Here is a 19,231-nt window from a genome sequence, read left to right on the forward strand (position 1 = left end):
AATTGGTCCTTCCTCCATAGTTTGAGAAACAGTGCACTGGCTTATGACATCAGGAAGTACATCATGGATTGAGGGCTCAGATAAATCACTGGTGAAGAGGTGGGTGAGCGTGTAGTAAACAGGCATGGATCAGTATCTCCAGAAAATGTGTATGCTCTGAAAATAATTCTGCTATGGGCCAAACGTTTGTGTCCCTACCCCCCAGTTCATATATGGAAATGCTAACTCCAAGGTTATGCCCCATTCCCCAATGACCCCATCTCCTAATATTAATTCTAACCTCTGGGTTAGAATTAATATTAGGAGATGGGGCCTTTAGGGAGTGATTAGCTCCTGGCGGAACCCTCACAATTGGAACCCAGGCCTTTATTTTAAAAGCCTGAGAGAGATCTCTTCCCTCCCATGATGTGAGGACACAATTATATGATGCTGTCTGAACCAAGACACAGGCCCTCACTGCACAGTAAATCTTCTGGAGCCTTGATTTTGGACTTCCCAGCCTCCAGAACTAAATGTTTATTGTATATAAGCCACTCAGTTTATGGTATTATTATAGCAGCTGAAATGGACTAAGACAAATTCTTTACCCCATTTTTGATGTAATGACTTATTGCTGGAGGTTCGATATGGTAGCATGAAAAGAGGTAAAGAACCACCTTTCTGCAGAGAACAGAAAAGGCTTGGAGTTTGACTTTTGTTGATTAAGCTGCCTGTGATGTCAAGTCTGACATTTAGTGGGCAGACTGTAAGGTATGTGACTGCTGCAGGGTTTTGTAAACATTTTCTTTTAGTATTCAAGCTTTAGATAGGTCTTTCTATATCAATCCATTGTTTTATGCTTTCCCAAAAGCAACCTTCTGGTCTGCAGCCTCTCCATGCACTGAATTCCTAACCTAATTTTTTAGCTTCTGAAATACGTTTATAACTTTCATTTCTGTTTTGATACTTCAAACAGAAGCTGTCTAGAGACACACTGTGAATAAATCATTTTAGTCAGTTCGTTAATACTTTCATTAACCATTATTACCTCCCATGAATAATTTTATTTCACTTTTATTAAATAAGCAGAGGTAATATGTATCAGCGAATGCAAATAATGGCTACCTTGGTAATTTTAGAAAAGAGAAACGGGCAGATATAGGCATAGAAATAAAGGGAAGCTAAAATAATTGTAACCAACTGTCTGACACTAAGAAACAGCATGAGGAGTAGAAAACACTAGGAAGAGAGACAAAATCACGATCATCATGGTTTCCTGTGATTTGGAGACGGTTTCCCCTTTATTTTTCATTTTTTGTAATTTTCCAGATTATGAACATTAACCATGTATTATTATAGTTGAAAATTGTTTGCATATATCCCTCCCCCATACATGTAAGTAACTTAAGTATAGGTAACAGAAGCAAGCTAGTGAGTTTGGTATTCTAGTTATGATAGTCTTGCATTTGTGGAGCATAAAAATCATTGTCAAACTCTTCCTTGTTGGTGATTTCCCCGGTGACCTCCCATAGATTGCTTCGTCTTTGTAAAGATATATGACAGCAAATCTCTGCCAGTTAATGAGCATGTGAAGAGCTATCTATCTAAGGGCCGTGTATGACTTACAAAGTCATAACGATGTTGACAGAAATCTCTGAATCCCTGTGGGATAGTCTCCATTTTTCATCAACAAGGACATTAGCCACTTAAAAAATTAACTGAGAGAAACTGTTGACTACCTTTTAAGTAACGTCATCAACAAAGTAAATGGCTTTGATTTGATTTTCTTTAAAGCAGTATTTAAAAATTATGAGTAGAATATATTCACTGGATATTAGTAATCCAGAACTTCTGCATGAAACCTTCATAATTAATAGCAGTAACGCTTTTCTAAAAATTTACTTCATCTATTGTATATTACACAATATTGTATTCTAGTTTTAGTACCAGGAATTTACACTTAAATTGGGTAAAAACTAAAGTTAAATGAAAAACTTATTTGTTTCCTTCTCTTTTATTAAATGCCTTATCGAAGATTACACTTACTGTTGCCCTGTTATAATATTTTATAAATACTTCATTAAAGAGGTAATGTGACTCTAAAAGTACAAGTAGGTTTCTTTTTTTTTTTTCTTTTCTTTTTTTTTTCTTTTTTGAGATGGAGTTTCGCCTTGTTACCCAGGCTGGAGTGCAATGGTGCGATCTCGGCTCACCGCCACCTCCGCCTCCGCCTCCTGGGTTCAGGCAATTCTCCTGCCTCAGCCTCCTGAGTAGCTGGGATTACAGGCACGCACCACCATGCCCAGCTAATTTTTTGTATTTTTCGTAGACACGGAGTTTCACCATGTTGACCAGGATGGTCTCGATCTCTTGACCTCGTGATCCACCCTCCTCGGCCTCCCAAAGTGCTGGGATTACAGGCGTGAGCCACCGTGCCCGACCCTCACAAGTATGTTTCTTAACCAATTAAGAAGAATTCTTCCATTCGGGGGAATGGACTGTATTTTTGTGGTGCTGCCATTTGTTGCTCAGAAGGCATCTACTTTTATTAGAATTGCCTTGAGAGCCAGTTTTTGAGTCAAAACGTTTCATTCACTCATTCAACAAAAATTTATTGAAGGCTTACTTCTGTCAATTCTCTCTGGATGCCAGATATACTGCAGTGAGAAAGCCACGTGGTTACAGAGCTCACAGAGCTTACAGTGTAGTAGGGGAGACATTAATGAAAACACACATGAAATACATAGGCCTCTAAGGAAAATTATAAATATAATAGCATAGGAGGGAAGTGGGCATTTAGGGAAGGTGTCTCTGGTAACGCCAGAGAAAGGGTGAAGACCATGAGTGAAGGCCCTGGATTGAGCCTCAACTTGGAACAGCTCATTATTTTATAGGCATCTCCTTTTTTTTTTTTTCTTCATCTCAAATGCTTTCACTCAACTGAATAAGCCATTTTATCAATAATGTTTGCCTTTGGTTGACTGCCAAAAGCTACCTTGATTAGCAGAGGGTGAAGATTTCTGACCACTGAGGATATTCCGAGTGTGCAGCTGGCTCTGAAGATAGTTCTCAAAGATTTTAAGTTATACTTTGGGCTGTAACAGCATCAAGGAAATAATTTTCACCTGCCTCCCAAGATGACTTCGAAGGAAGCGTATTTATAAATTCTGATGTGTTTTTCAGCCCCATTATTTAATAACAATTCTTAATGTAATGAGAATAGGAAAAGACTGTGCCTCTTTTCAGAGAAGCTCAGCCTACTGCCTTCTTGAGAAAGTGAACACTGAGACAAAATAATCTCTGCAACAACCAAGGGTGTTCTGTTTGACTCAGTTGCTAATTCAATGTCTGAAAGAGATCAGAGAAACAGTTTGATATGTGGGAACATCAGAGACTTTGAGGGCTTTGGGGTCAGATAAACATTGACCTTACCACTCACTAGCTCTTTGATCTTTGAAAAGTCACTGAATCTCTCTGAACCTTTGTTTGCTAAACTGCCCAATGGGATTAATATTACAAACCTCTCAGGGAGCAGCACAGATTAATCTGTATAGAGATTGAATTTAGTAGGAACTAAATAAATATGAGCTCATGCCCACCTTCCTCTTTCCAAACCCCTCATCCTTTTATCTTTTACCATAGATGTCAAACTCTATGAAATCCAGTCACTTAGCTTAAATTACATATGTTGTTCTCATGCTTTCCTTCCTGGTGTGTTTTAAAGTTAATTTTTAGGAAACATTTTAATACATTGAATAAGATGGCAATGCTCCGGTTAGGGCTGGAGAAAGACAACATCCCTGAGTTTTTCTACAGGTGGATTTCATTCTGTATCTTTACAAAAAGGCCAGAAAGTGCCAAGAGATGTTAAGCATCCAGAAAGGTGGAAGTTTTGGTTTGGGTAGAAAGTATACAATGAAAAGATCTTCTATAAAATATTTAATAAAGTAAGTCAGTTTGGTTTTCCACACACACAATACTGACATACTGATGATTAAAAACTGAAACATAGCCAGGAACAGCAGTTTCAGACCTCTAATGCAAGCTACTTGGGAGGCTGAAGCAGGAAGGTTGCTTGAGGTCAGGTGTTCAAGACCAACCTGGGCAACAGTGAGACCCTAGTCTTTAAAAAAAAATAAAAAATGAAGATTTAAAAATTGAAACACTGTTACAAGTGGGAAATACCAGAGGTAACATCATTAATGAAAATTAATTATTCTAATTTCAAACGAATCATGGAATTAGCAAATGTGTTCATATATGGTCCACTTCAGCTAGAATGCGTGTCTCTTGTTCTCAACTCTCAGGTCATGAAGTCAAGCCTTATGGCAGTTATCATTGTCTGCTTTGGTAAGTGCCATGTACCATTGTGTTTCTTGATGTCAAGGACCATGTCTAATTTATCTCGAAGCCCACCATACAGAATCCTGGTGCTGATGGTCAGTTGTATTTGACAGTAACTAAAAAAATGGTGGCATATAGAGAGGTTAAGTAATGCCTGTTCTCACTAATTTTGGATGCTGTTGGTGGGGGCAACCATGCCTTGAATTTGCCGTAGTGCTGTCATAATGGGTACCCCAGCTGCTTATCTAAGGCACAGCTGTCTGTTTTCAGCCCTATTAGAAGACAAGAAGATGAACTCCTAAGCAGAGCTGACACCACATGACAATTGTGCCTCTGTGTTTTACGCATCTGAATTGTGATGTCACTGTTTTGATGTAGCAGTTATATTTGGACACTTAGCTTAGAATGGAGCCCTCCTAGTCTGCTGTTTGTTAGTGCACATAGCTATTTAGAATCTTCAACTTGAAGAATACGTTCTGAGTTTATTTACAGCTCCAGATTCATAAGCAAATATACATTATTGAACATTTATATCCTTTGGCTCTTTCGAGTCGCTCCATCCATTTGTGATGCATATTAATAGAGAGTGAAATAAAAATAGTTGCATTTAAAGAGCTACATCTGTTTTGTGCATGAGTCATCTGAAGTTTGGACAACTATTCTGATCAAATAAATAAATCTTCCTCCAGGCAGGTGGCTTACTTGAATACTTCTAACTTATTTTCAGTTCCCTCTGGGAAATCTTACGTTTAGCTGCAGTCTCTAAACTGTTCTATCTGCCAAGGATAAGCTGGCAATGGAAAGCTTCAGTTAGAATTAATGGGGCTTGCCATGGAGAAATTTAGAGTATGTCTACTACCTTTTAGTGGCATGGCACAAATATGGTAAAAATTTAGGCACTGTCTAAGTCATCACTGAATAAACTTTATTAAATGAATGTATTTTATGGGAATTCAGAATGTCTGAATTTAGATTGTCTGAATTTAGATAGTCTTATATGGATGTATGTAGTTAAAATATTTTGTTGGTCTAATATTAGAAAATGTACATTTCTTTCACTTCCCTCCTTTGGCATTATTTTCTTCCTATTCCATAGCAAATTAGCAAATTAAATATAAGTCAGGTGGTGGAGAGTGACTTTAAAATTAGGATTTAACAGAAATTAAGTATATATTTTGTCTGAGTGAAATTTGCCCTTCAAATCTATCTGTTGCATGTCTGTCTGTCTAAACTAAAAATATTTATTAAAAATCATCACCATAATGAGTAGTAATTCAGCCCCTTCCAGGCCTAGCAAAAGCATTTGTTCATGTGACATTAAAATACTGAAAAGAAAGAATGCATGCCTTTTTAATATGTGTTTTAAGGTATCTACATGGAAAAAAAATTAGCTATAGAATCCAATTATAATACATAAAAGTGCCTAAACACAAAACATTAGATTAATTCAAAATTTAAGACACGTTGACAATAGAAATGAATTTTGCTTCTAAGTTTTCTGTGAAAAATTATGTAAAAGGCTTACAGAAAAATGTAAGGTATAAGCATGTAAGGGGAGCAGGAGAATTATATTTGAAAATTCACAGTGTAAAGCTTCTTGGATAGTTTACAGGCAATGGTATTCAGTGATATTCATCATTACCCCATGCCATTTGTCTAGAATTATATAAATTGCTACATAATATGATATTTTAATAATTTTAACATATCTTACACTTTTGTAGTTTTGCATTTAGAGTCTCAATGAAGTGCTTCAGAAGTTGTAGAAGATACTACAGGGACTAAGAAAACTTTTGTAAACAGTGTGATGCTTTAACAAAAATGCAGTCAAGTACCTGTAAATGTCAGAACCCAGGAAGGGGAGCTAGCAGCTATTGAGTGTATGCCTTGTCCAGGCAGTATGCATGCATCGTCTTGGTTTGTGTCACCATCCTGTTTTATAAATGAGGACACTAAAAACAGGTTAGCAAGAACATGGGTTGAGGTCAGATACTGCCTGAGCCCTCTCTGTGCTGTTCGTATGTATGTGGGTGACTTTGGACAAGCTGCTGAACTAGGATTGAAGGCTAATTAATACATTGGTCAAGAGGAAGAGCTTTGGTGTAAGATTCTTGACTAAGTTCTAGCTATAGTACTTATCAGTTCTGGAATCTCTATGAATTTCATTTGTAAAACAGGAATGATAACACTAACCTCATATATTTGTTGTGAGAGTTAAATAAAGTATATAAATAAGTTAACATGGTTTGTGGAAAATAGCAAGTGCTGAAACATTGTCAATGATGAAGATAGTGCTCCTGCTGCTGGTGGTGGTAGGGATGGTAGGGCATTTCTTAGAGAAAATGAGGCATGTCTGATTCCAGAGCCCATGCTTTTTCCACTGACTCTGGTCCTGGAAAAGATCAGACAGAATGGTATGGAAATGTGTCTTGAATCACAAGCAGTTGTCGTTTTTGAAGTAGAAAAACTCTTTCCAAAAATATACAAATTATGGGCCACTCTGCAGATGGAAATTGGAACCAAATGCATGGAAATTAGAGCCTACTAAGAGAGAGAAACAAGACAACAAATATATCCATAACTCATCTCTGCTAGTAGTAAGTGCTCTGAAGAAACGCAGCCGAGATAGATAGATTTAACAGACAGGTGTGAGGGAAAGATGACTCTAGTTGTTTTAGCAGGTGGGTGAATGGGGGATTTATTTCATGAAAGGGAGAATGCTGATGGAGAAGTGAGTAGCCGAGGAATTGGGAGTATTCTTCTGGCCAGTACACTTTGAGATACCATTTGTATATCTCAATGCAGATGTGGAATAAGAAGTCAGATGCGTGACACTGGAACTCAGAGGACAGGTTGGCATGACGGTGTTGATTTGGGAGTGATGAGATTGGAAAAGATCCATGAGTAATCCCTATATTGGGAGAAGAGAAGGAATCTGGGTTCCAGGGCATTCCAAAGTTTGGATGTCAGGAAGCAAAGCTGAATCCAGCAAAGGAGGCTTCCAGTTGTATAGAAGTAAAACCAAGAGAAAGTTTCTGAAAGCCAGTGAAGGGAGTGTTTCAAGAAGGAGAAAGCCACTGCTTCCAATGCTGCCCTTACTTTAGGTGAGATGGCAGAGGCTTGATCAATTGAATCTACTTAGTGGAGGTAGTTGGGGAGTTTGACAAGTACAATTTCAGTGAATTGGTGGTGAGGAAAGCCTGCTTAAAATGGAGTTGAGGAGACAGTAGAGGCAGGGAAGTGGAAATACAAGGTATAGAGACTTTTAGTTAGATTTTCTGTAAACCAGGACAGGAGAATAAGATACGAACTGGAAAATTGTATGGGTTTTTTAAAAGTTTGATTTTCAGTTCTATTTTACTACAGATGATGCTACATCAAAGTTCTGTGCTAATGAAGAAGATCTAATAGACAGGTGTAACTGACATTGGGATTGAGGGATAGATAATTATTGCAGGAGCGATGTTCTCCACAGGCTTAAAGGGTATGATCAACATCCAACATAGAGAGGTTGACCTTTTCACATTTTGGATGGCAGAGACTATGGGCCAAGTAACAGGGAGATTGCAGATTTGGTGGGAAGATGAATTAGTTCTCTAATTGCTTGTTTCCTCAGTGAAATAAGAACTGAGGTCATTAGCAAGTGCAGTATGATGGATGAGTCATGTTAATTAACCATCATCTGCATAAACTGCATCCTTGGGCAGCAGGCTCTTGGGAGATCATTTCCCAACAGAATTTTGCTTTGTGGGCTATGTTCCCTGCCCTACTTTGACTATAAGTGCTGTTCCTGTGTTCATGCCATGTGATTCTTAGAGATGACAATTGAGCAGTGAGGTGTGAATGAAAGGTTCCCAATGAAGAGCCTACTTTATACCTTCATCTTTTCACTGTCAACTATGTTTTATCAGATGGTAGTCTAAGAAGCAAGGCAGCAAAATCAATTTATGTATATATATATATTTTTTTGAGACAGAGTCTTGCTCCATCCCCCAAGCTAGAGTGCGTGGCATGATCTCGGCTTACTGCAACCTCTGCCTCCTGGGTTCAAGCGATTCTCCTGCCTTGGCCTCCTGAGTAGCTGGACTTACAGGCACACACCACCATGCCCAGCTAATATTTGTATTTTTAATAGAGACAGGGTTTCACCGTGTTGGCTAGGCTGGTCTCAAACTCCTGACCTTAGATGATCTGCCTGCCTCAGCCTCCTAAAATGCTGGTATTCCAGGTGTGAGCCACTGCACCTGGACACATTTTTATTTTTCTCGAAGGCATATATGTTGTTCCAAACCCCTAATATAAACTATGTGGATTGTTATAGAGTGGGTCAGAAGGTAATGGGAAGAAACAACCACAGCATGAATTTGCTCCCTATCATAGAGAAATGATATTATAGAGCCTTTTTATCCATCCAGAAATGCTGACATGACCCACGCCAATTCTGAAATGATGGAAACAGGTTATGGTTGATAAACTTCTTGTACTTTTTGACAGAAAAGGTAATATTTCAAATTATTTATTAATGTTAGACCTTAATGGAAATAAATGCTTATTAGGTGAAAAACATTTAAAGGAAATATTTTATTAAAAACCAAATTATATTTTTATTTAGTTCAGTAATCCTTCATTGAGCATTTATAGTAAGCTAAGCTATGGGAATAAACATTTGCATAATTACAAGTGATTTAATGAATTTGATCTTGAAACTATTGAGTACCTACAGCTGTTCTACATTGTTTGTTTTGTTGTATTTTGTCAGATTCCCGAAATGATTTTAGGAAGCTTATGGAAGATACATTCAAAAATGTAAATCAATGTATATTATAATATAGAAACTAAATAAAATAAAAACTAATGATATCGGAAGTTAAAAATTAGAAGAGAAAATCAACACTGGGGGAGAGCTAAAATATATGTTTATATTATTGACCATAAAGGCATAAACACGTGGTAAAGATTTGTTCCATGTTCGAGTCTGAGCTTTGTTTCAGCCATACTGGAAAGAAAAATTCAGTTGGTTACATAATTCTTATTGTTTACAAGGGGAAAAAAAGTCACTCAAGGGAAAAAATACTTGCACTGGCACCTATATAGTTTTTTACATGAGTTTTCCTATAGGGCACACCTATAGGAAATAGGTATGCCCTATAGGAAAAAAGTGGTGAAAAGTGTTGACAGCCAGTGTAACAATGTGACTTAAAGGTTACTTCTCGAAGCATCAGGACCCTTGTATTATTTTGGTGATCAAGAAAAAGATTAGAATTAGAGGTGAAAATTGTGTGTGCGTGTATATGTTTTGTTTGTTTTTTAAAACCAAAAGATTGAAATTTGGAAGTAAAATCTGAACGAGATGGGCCATGGTAGAATTACCTAAGGACTTAGGGTAAAATCTTGGAGATGGCCTGCATTAAGGGTAACAGAAGAGCAGAATCCCATAAAGGTTGCTGAAATGAAACAAAGAAATGTCAGAGGAAGAACAAAATTCTGTAGTATCAGAAAAGGCAAAATAGATCAATGAGTGTTTTAAAAAAGAATCGGCCAAGGATATGAAATGTAAAGAGACCACTTCACTGTTGGTACGAGCAATTAGAGTTTAATTAATGATCTTTTGAGAGTGGGTTCAATAGAATGAGAAAGGGCAGGCTTAGAAAGTAAACTGGCAGAAATGGGAAAGTGTGTATAGACCTCTTCTTTCAAGGCGGGTAGAGGTGACAGAATTGTAGGTTGGTAGACTTGAGATAGAGAGATTGATTGGCAGGCAAGGAAGGGGAATAATAATGTGCAAGATCGCAGAGGAGGAGGGAGACCTAAGATGCTCAACATAGATGGGGCTCAGAGAAGAGTCACTCTTTTTGCTGAGCTACAAGGGAAAGACAAACAGAAATACTGAGAAACTTTGTGTTGGAAGGGAGGTGATACGGTTTGACTGTGTCCCTACCCAAGTCTCATCTTGAATTGTAGTTCCTATAATCCCCACACTTCTTGGGAAGGACCCAATGGGAGATAATGGAATCATGGAGGCGGTTACCTCCATGTTGTTCTAGTGATAGTGAGTTTTCATGAGATCTGATGGTTTAATAAGGGGCTCCCCCACCTACCCCACCCCCCGCCGCTTCACTCTGCATGTCTCCTTGCTGCTGCCATGTTAAGAAGGACATGTTTGCTTTCCCTTCTGCCATGATTTTAAGTTTCCTAAGGCTCCCAAGCCATGCTGAAGTGTGAGTCAATTAAACTTCTTTTCTTTAGAAATGACCCAGTCTCGGGTATGCCTTTATTAGCATTGTAAGAGTAGATTAATACAGGCGGGAAGCTACAAGAATTTATATCAGTTGGCTTCTAAGTGGTTCAAGATTTTTGAGGTAATTTGCAAAGTAAGGTGAAATTGTGTGTGGATAGGGAATCTATTTAAGTCAAGACTCTTCAGGTCAAAATACCATGCTTAGAACATACTTTTTTGAGTTTATGTAGATAGCATTTTTCTGGCTTTAAATATGTCAGTTCTTTGCTTTCTTAGAAATAATTTAGCTTGCCTTGCTCCTTTACACCATTCAACTCCCACAGATGTATTTATTTCCCTTCTTCTTCCCTCCTTTCATTAAAAGGGCAAATGGATATATATAACAATGAAGTAAATGAGCTTTATACCAACAGGCTAAGTAGAATATTTATGAATAGTACCTTTTAGAAAAGTGCTAGGAAAATGGTTCTTCACTATTTTCCTAAACCATTTATAGTAACTTGATGAATAATGAATGGGAATAATTTATACTAGCCACATACTTCACTCAAATAGAATACTTGTTTATACTCCTACATAGCAGTTGCATCATGGCTATATTTTACATAAGGAGTCATATATTTTTAATGTAAATGTTGCTAAAATAGTTTTATTCAATAGAGTCATAGAATCTCAGTGTCTTAAGAGATCTCAGAGGACAAGATGTTTTAGAATATCCCTGAGAGACATTCAGCTAGACATTGCTTCACTTCTGTCTAAATTGTATATTCCAGTGATCATGGGCCATGCTAAAATATAGTCTAAATAAGTCATCAATAAGTTGAACAGCAAGACTAGGATCATGTCTACATCTTTGCTAATGAATATAATGCTAGACTTTTTGTATATATTAACTGAGATTTAATCAATGAAAATATGTAGAAACAAGTTTTATTTTACAGTTGAGTTTTGCAGTACAGTGGGAAGACTGCATTTTTAAAAGACAAAATAAGATTTAGCCTTCAGAAAAAGTAGCTGGATCAAAGCAATTTCTAAGTAGAAACTCAAATTTCAGTCAGTATTTTAAATAGACACATCCTGACTCCCTTCACAGATTGCCACTGACCATATGGTAACTGCAGACATGCCTCAAAATAAAACAGCCATATGCAGATTTTCAAATACTGACCTCATCCCTAGAGAGCCATATTTATCTAGAAGAGCATCTCAAGACATATCAAGTAAAATTATGGTTTGTGTCATCTTTGAAGGTTAGAAGAATCAGCCTAATGAAAAACAATCACAAGTTAAAAACAAAATGCCAAGGAAAATAAGGTTAGATACCCACAGACATTTAAAAGCAAAGGCATCTGGATTTGTGTCTTTTGAATTCTCCTTGCCCAGTCCTTATACACAGTAGGAAAACACATAAAAGTAGCATTAAAATCTATCATGTGCTATGGGCATCAGAATGGATTTAGTGCAATGCTTAAGGGATGATCAATAGGAATGCTTGGTATGCGTATTCCTTCTCAGACTAGCAGTCACTGGATGCAAATATTTTCTGTCTGCTGGATGTGCTAATCGAATACCAGTATTATTTTTTCTGATTTCTATTATAAAATTTCTAGAGTAGAGCATGTGGAACTCACTTCTATGGTTTCCTCATATTAAACATTCTCCATTGAAATTCTGCCACAGTTTTCCAGAAGTTTAGCTTTATGGGCATGTGTCTGTGAATTAAAAACATGGAAGAAGGAGCAGAATTGTTGCAGGAATTTGGAGCAAATGTATTTATATATTCAGTGGTACCTCATTTCTCTTATCAAAATTGGAGTGGAGAAGGGACCAGAAAAGGGGATTCAGGAAGTAAAGATCTGCAAGTAATAAGAAGATTCTTTAATGTGTGATCACTGTAACTATAAAACCTCTCTCTCTCACTCTGTATTTATATGTTTGTATGTATACACACTTCTCTCTTTCTACACAGCCCCCCACCTCTCTCTCTACATATATATATGTGTGTGTGTGTATATACAACTCTACGTACATACACATACATAACATATATATATGAGAGAAAAAGATTTCAGTGACCTCTTTGTGGACAGGCAAGCCGTGCATCACATAGGTGTAGTACTATGCTAGCAGATCTCTCATGTCCAAGTTTTGTTTAAATCTGAGCACTCAGGGATATGCCAGTTGCCCAAAATTAATAATATTAATAATTCCTAAATGTTCTTTAAGAGCTTTAGTTTTCCATTACATTCCTTTTAATGTAGTGGTATTTTATTGAATTTGATTCAGTGATTGTGTTTCAGACATAGTGATATATCACAGGTTTGCCTTCGAATCAAATACAGTTATGATCCTGAAGGAAATTACCCTCATAGGCCAAAAACTCTCAAAATTATACTGTACCCCAAAAGGTCACTGAAATTTCTGAACTAGTCCTTTTTTTTTTCCCCACTGCCCACTCCTGAACTAATCTTTATAATACATGAATAAACCTAAACATTTTCTTTTACAAAGCAAGGCCCCTCACTAGTGTATATCACTGGATATGTAAGTAGAAATCTGTGAAATTTATTTTTAAAGTCTTATTTTTGTCTCTTGTGGTGTAAATTCGATTACTTTATTCTAAGCCAGATTTATAAGTAGTTTTTAAAAGTTATTTGAACTTATTTAGATTACTCAGTCTCTTTCACTGTGTTGTCTGATTTTGTACTCTTCAGTTTTGTTAAATGTAACAAGATGAGTCTTTAACAGAAAACCTTAAAACGTTTTCTGCAATAAAAAGATCAATCCTTCTTAGAAATCCAATAGCACTGTAAAATTAAAACTAATGTACTAGCTTAATAATGTCCATATACTTTCTTTTCAATATTAATTTATTTTTGGTATTGATCTCATAAGGGGCTGTTTAGTTATGAACTGCTTTAGGCCATAAAATTCTTTGGGACAAAGAAAATTAAAGGAATTGTATTGGGATTATGATGCTCTTAACAGATCTTTCAGGAATAAATGAAACTGTTTATGCTAGTTAGCTGATATCTTTTCTGTTAAGTTGTATTTACTTGGGAAATATATTATTTGTATCTGATTATTTTATTTGACAGTTTTTTCCTGAAAATTTGTAAAATAAGACAAGAAGACTAAATGGCTTATCTAATTTTTTTTTCCTATAGAAATCTAGATTTTGATTCATATTTGGTGTGTAGATCAGCCTTCCAGCCAAGGTGTTCAGAGGAGGCTGGCAATCTTTACTAACTGAAAGCAGGTTTAGCAGCCTCTCATAGCTTTGACAAAAACAGCTTAATTGCCCAAGATAGCCTGTGTGTACATCAGCCCTAAGAAGAGAGATTTTTTTATTTATTTATATGCTATACTATAGAATATTATGGGATTGTCTTTGTGAGAAAAATAGATCCTAAGATCCAGCATTCACCTTGTGACCTCCAGGACCCTGTGTACCAACAGTCTTGCATATGGTGACCATATTCTTTATGCACCTACCTTGAAGGCTCTGTCGGTTACGTTCACAGCATGGTAAAGATACCTTTAAATCTCAAGTGTCCTAGCATAGCTAAACAAATGGAACATCTGCTTATATGTCCTTTTCCTTTTCCCACAGCATTTACATTCTTCCATAAGCGTTTATGCTTCTTACCTATTTTAGGAATGGTACCTTTATAAGTAAGTGAAAGATGAGAGACTGGAAAATCCATACTTGAATCAACTCTTCTTTTCCATGAACATAATGCATTTCTTCCTACCACATTTTGGAGAACTTAGCACTGCCCTTTTTATAGACATCTTTACTCTTACTCTTCATTTAATGATGACCACTGAATTTTTTAAAATGTAAAAGACAGTGGTTTTTCTTTTCCTTTTTTAGTGGTACAGGTAATAGAAAAGTAGGAAAAGAAAGTTAAGGACTTTCTTTTTTTATTTATTTTTTATTTATTTATATGCTATACTATAGAATATTATGGGATTGTCTTTGTGAGAAAAATAGATCCTAAGATCCAGCATTCACCTTGTGACCTCCAGGACCCTGTGTACCAACAGTCTTGCATATGGTGACCATATTCTTTATGCACCTACCTTGAAGGCTCTGTCGGTTACGTTCACAGCATGGTAAAGATACCTTTAAATCTCAAGTGTCCTAGCATAGCTAAACAAATGGAACATCTGCTTATATGTCCTTTTCCTTTTCCCACATCATTTACATTCTTCCATAAGCGTTTATGCTTCTTACCTATTTTAGGAATGGTACCTTTATAAGTAAGTGAAAGATGAGAGACTGGAAAATCCATACTTGAATCAACTCTTCTTTTCCATGAACATAATGCTTTTCTTCCTACCACATTTTGGAGAACTTAGCACTGCCCTTTTTATAGACATCTTTACTCTTACTCTTCATTTAATGATGACCACTGAATTTTTTAAAATGTAAAAGACAGTGGTTTTTCTTTTCCTTTTTTAGTGGTACAGGTAATAGAAAAGTAGGAAAAGAAAGTTAAGAACTACTTTGCAATTAGAGAATACAATACAGGCTTATATATTCAGTTCATTTATATATAGTTCCTGGATATTTTTAGAATAATTATGATTTTCTGAGAATGATGCTGACAGAAAACATCATCTGTTTCTTTTAAGATGGTTTATTTCAAGGTACCCCCATACATTTGCAGTAATCATACTTCCAGAATCTGGGGGACAACAGCAATTTTATTTTATTTTTTTAGAGATACTCTGCCCCAATGGAAGAGCATAGGCCATTTAATTCAGGCTGATTTTTATTTTTTTAATATTTTTATTTATGATAAATATTATATGTAAAGCCAGTATAGCATGAATCATGCACGGTTAATTTTTCACCTTCATTCTCATTGGTACTTATCTGTTGAATATCTGAATCTAAAAAAGGAAAATGCTAATAGAGTATTACTCAATATCCATATAAAACTTACATACCTGTGTGAATACAGTTTATTTAACCAAGCAAGTGATTCATCTTTAGTAGCATAGGTCATGTCAAAATGCTCTGATCTAATAGATTCAAGAATACTTGATTTCTTGGGAGTCTACATGTGATCTAAAATGAAGGCAGGAGAATGAAATAATTCTGATTTATCTGTAGTTGTATGAATAGTTTGGCAGTACATATGATTGAACTTGCTAGAACTGTCATTTATTATGGGAGCCTGTGGTCTAGGTCTTATTGATTTATCCCTAGTGGATTATTAGTAATCTATGTTGGAGTTTTAACTATAAAGAAAAAAGTTATAAGTATAGAATCCATTTATTCTTTATGTCAATGAAGCTATTTCAAATATTTTATGGAATCTTTTTTTTTTTTTTTTTTTTTTTTGAGACGGAGTTTCGCTCTTGATACCCAGGCTGGAGTGCAATGGCGCAGTCTCGGCTCACCGCAACCTCCGCCTCCTGGGTTCAGGCAATTCTCCTACCTCAGCCTCCTGAGTAGCTGGGATTACAGGCACGCGCCACCGTGCCCAGCTAATTTTTTGTATTAGTAGAGACGGGGTTTCACCATGTCGACCAGGATGGTCTCGATCTCTTGACCTCGTGATCCACCCGCCTCAGCCTCCCAAAGTGCTGGGATTACAGGCTTGAGCCACCGCGCCCGGCCTTTATGGAATCTTAAATGTGAAGGGCAGTTGTTTATTTGATTACAGAGAAGGAAAATCTGTACAATTTACTGGCTGTTTTTAATGTAAAACTTTGACATTGTATTCAGCTATGGAAAAATTCTACTAGAGAGCTTACAGATGAAATCGTAGCATCAGTAGTTGAGTTAATGTGGGATATACTTCTCATGCATTTCCACCTTTAATTATGAAAATACCTATGAAATAGGTGTCACTACATATGAAGCACATGGAGCTCAGAGAAGGTAAGGAAGCTGCGCTATATCATACAGCTTCTACATAGCCAAGATGGAGTCAAACCTGCGTTTTCCTGATTTGGAGAAATTGTGCTATTCAACACTGCTTATGGTTGTGTAGTCTTTAGCAGATGCAAGTCATATATATTCTTTTATATGTATTGAAAAACCAGCTAGGTGAGAAAATATCTATTGAAAAACCGGGTAGGTGAGAAAACTTTATTATATCACTAAGAACGACAGCGTGTTGTGAAAATACTGTCAGAATACCATCAGTCGAGAGTGTCTGTCCTTTCATTTAAAAGTGGCTTTGTCTATAGACAATATTAATGCTAAGAATATAGCTATTTCAGAAAATTATATGGACACAGGGAGGGAAACAGCACATACTGGGGCCTGTCAGGGGGCCAGGGGAAGGGAGAGCATCAGGATAAATAGCTAATGCATGTGGGGCTTAATGCCCAGGTGATGGGTTGATAGGTGCAGCAAACCACCATGGCACGCATTTACCTGTGTAACAAACCTGCATGTCCTGCACGTGTATCCCAGAACTGAAAGTAAAATAAAATAAATTTTTTTAAAAAAGAAAATTATTTATTTAGAAAGGATACTTCTCCTTTTTAAAGACAAGTTTTCCAGAACAGTAATTCTTCCTTATTTTTTCCTTAGCGACATACCACACTCCCATGGCTGTTATGACGTTTGAAGTTCCTTTAGTTGAGAATTGCTGAGGAATGCATTTTATGTCTGCTTCATTTATGTAGATACTTTTGGCAAACAAAATATTTTAGAATTTAGAAAGAATTCTTGATAGTAACAGAAAGTGGTTTTTGAAAACGGTATTAAGACCTATAATCATCTCCTTTTCTAAGTAGATAAAAATCTTTACTTAACAACCTGGAATAATAATGACTAGATTCACACAGTCATTGCATACAGGCCCTAATGTACCATGATCAGCTTACAAGCACGCATCTATAGACAACTGGCCCATCACAGCATCTTGGCAAATTGATTGCCTTGGAGGATTTCAGAATGTATTGGCATAAATGCCAGACCGTGAAGGAATGATTGAACCACATGGGGTTGAATTTATCAATAGCAGCAGCCTATTCTTCCAAACAGAACATGTGCCAAGCACCAGCTTGTAATCACAAACATCATCTGCTGCATATTGAAGAGGAAAACAGCATGGGTGTGCTCAGGATCTTAGTGGTAGTTTATAATTAATCACAACATTATTTAGCAACTTGGAGTGTACTCAGATTGCTTCATCTATGAGTTCTCAATACCCATACTTGCTCTGGGTACTGATATAGAAAGACATATCTAAAGCTTGAATGCTAAAAGGAAATGTTTACAAAACCCAGCAGTGGTGAACGAGCACTCAAAAGTCATGCATCTTGATTTACTTTGAAATTAGGTAACATGGGGTAAAGAACAAGTTTGGACTGAGAAATGAGGACTTCCGTTTTGTATGTACTTGAGTGGCATAGCTCTTGTGGGTCCTTCCTTATGCCTTAATCTCATAATACTGTGTGTGTGTACGTCTGATAGAGCACTTACACCATTGTGGTGTAGGTTGTTTCTTTGGGTGACCCCATCCCAGTATTACGAGCTCCTCAGGGGCTGGGCCTCTTCCTGTTTCTTTCCGTAGCATGGAGTAGGCTCATGGGAAGCGCTTCAGGTATGATAAGGAACTAGGGGATTCCTGGCCAGAGAGATAGGAGAAATCAGTGGAAGTCCAAGGAGGAGGAATGCTTAAAACGGATGTTGTGAGAACATGATTGGGAGCCAGGCAGACATGAGTGAAAGGCTCCCCTGACAGCACGCAGGACCTGATAGCTGAATTTTTCCCAAAATGAGTGTGGCTTATTTTTGTAATTATTCTCAAACAATGCTCAATTCCCTGGATGTGGGAATGGGTAAAGGGTAGACTGAAATGAATGGCTTGAAGTAGATAAATCTGGAAATGAGGCTGGCTCCAGTGGCAGGTGGACCATGAAAACAATGAAGAAAATGAATTGGAGGAATTGAAGTCATAAGGAGCACAGGATATGTGTGTTCCTATAGCTTGGAAGTATTTTAGTTTTGTTTTTTGTTACTCCTACTGTTCATAAGTTGTTGATTTTTTTATGCTGAGAAAAATCAGCTTATTTAAATGAACATACAGAATTTCTTGGCGTTTGCGGCATAAACAAGATATCGGCCCAAGTTCTCGCTCTAAACACTTAGCAGTTTGTGACCCTGGAAGAGTTACCTAATCCCTCTGTGTTTAGTTTCCTCCTTTCTAAAATGGGGGTAGCGACACCTGTTCTCTCTGACTTCACAGGAGTCTGTTGATGACAGGAAATTGTTCATAAGGCATGAAGAGTCATTGAAATATTAGGTGATCCATTGAGATTAGAGCAGATGCTTAATACTCGGTGATTGTGTGAGAATGGCCGCCTCTGGCTGCATTCAGGAAAGGATCCTGGTGTTGGGGCGCCTTGCTGTGTTTGATTGTAGCCCAATTATAGGGCCCTAAATTGAGGAGTGGAGAGAATACTATTTGAGCTGAGCAGTGATTATTTTGCTCCCAGTGAGGCCCCTGCTTTCTCCACAGAGGCATCTTTACTTTGTCAGCAGTGGGGAAGCCTCCTACAGTTTCCATCTTGTAATCCATTAGTCATAAAGTGTTCCACTTTTTCCTTCTTAACTTTTATTTAATATTAATACAATGTAAAACTCATAAATAAATAAAACAAAAAGAAAGGGAAGAATATGAGCAAGGAAACCCT

The 19,231-nt window shown here is 37.0% G+C and overlaps 1 protein-coding gene across 1 annotated transcript in view; it reads left to right on the forward strand.

Moving 5' to 3' along the window:
- The window catches only part of SLC2A13 (solute carrier family 2 member 13), a 361,442-nt gene that overhangs the window by 135,830 nt on the left and 206,381 nt on the right, over positions 1–19,231 (forward strand). The window lies entirely within an intron of this gene.

The sequence above is a fragment of the Aotus nancymaae genome, unplaced genomic scaffold (genome assembly GCF_030222135.1).
Source record: "Aotus nancymaae isolate 86718 unplaced genomic scaffold, 86718_ANA_hifiasm-v0.15.2.pri h1tg000092l, whole genome shotgun sequence".
Classification (NCBI taxonomy): Eukaryota; Metazoa; Chordata; class Mammalia; order Primates; family Aotidae; genus Aotus; species Aotus nancymaae.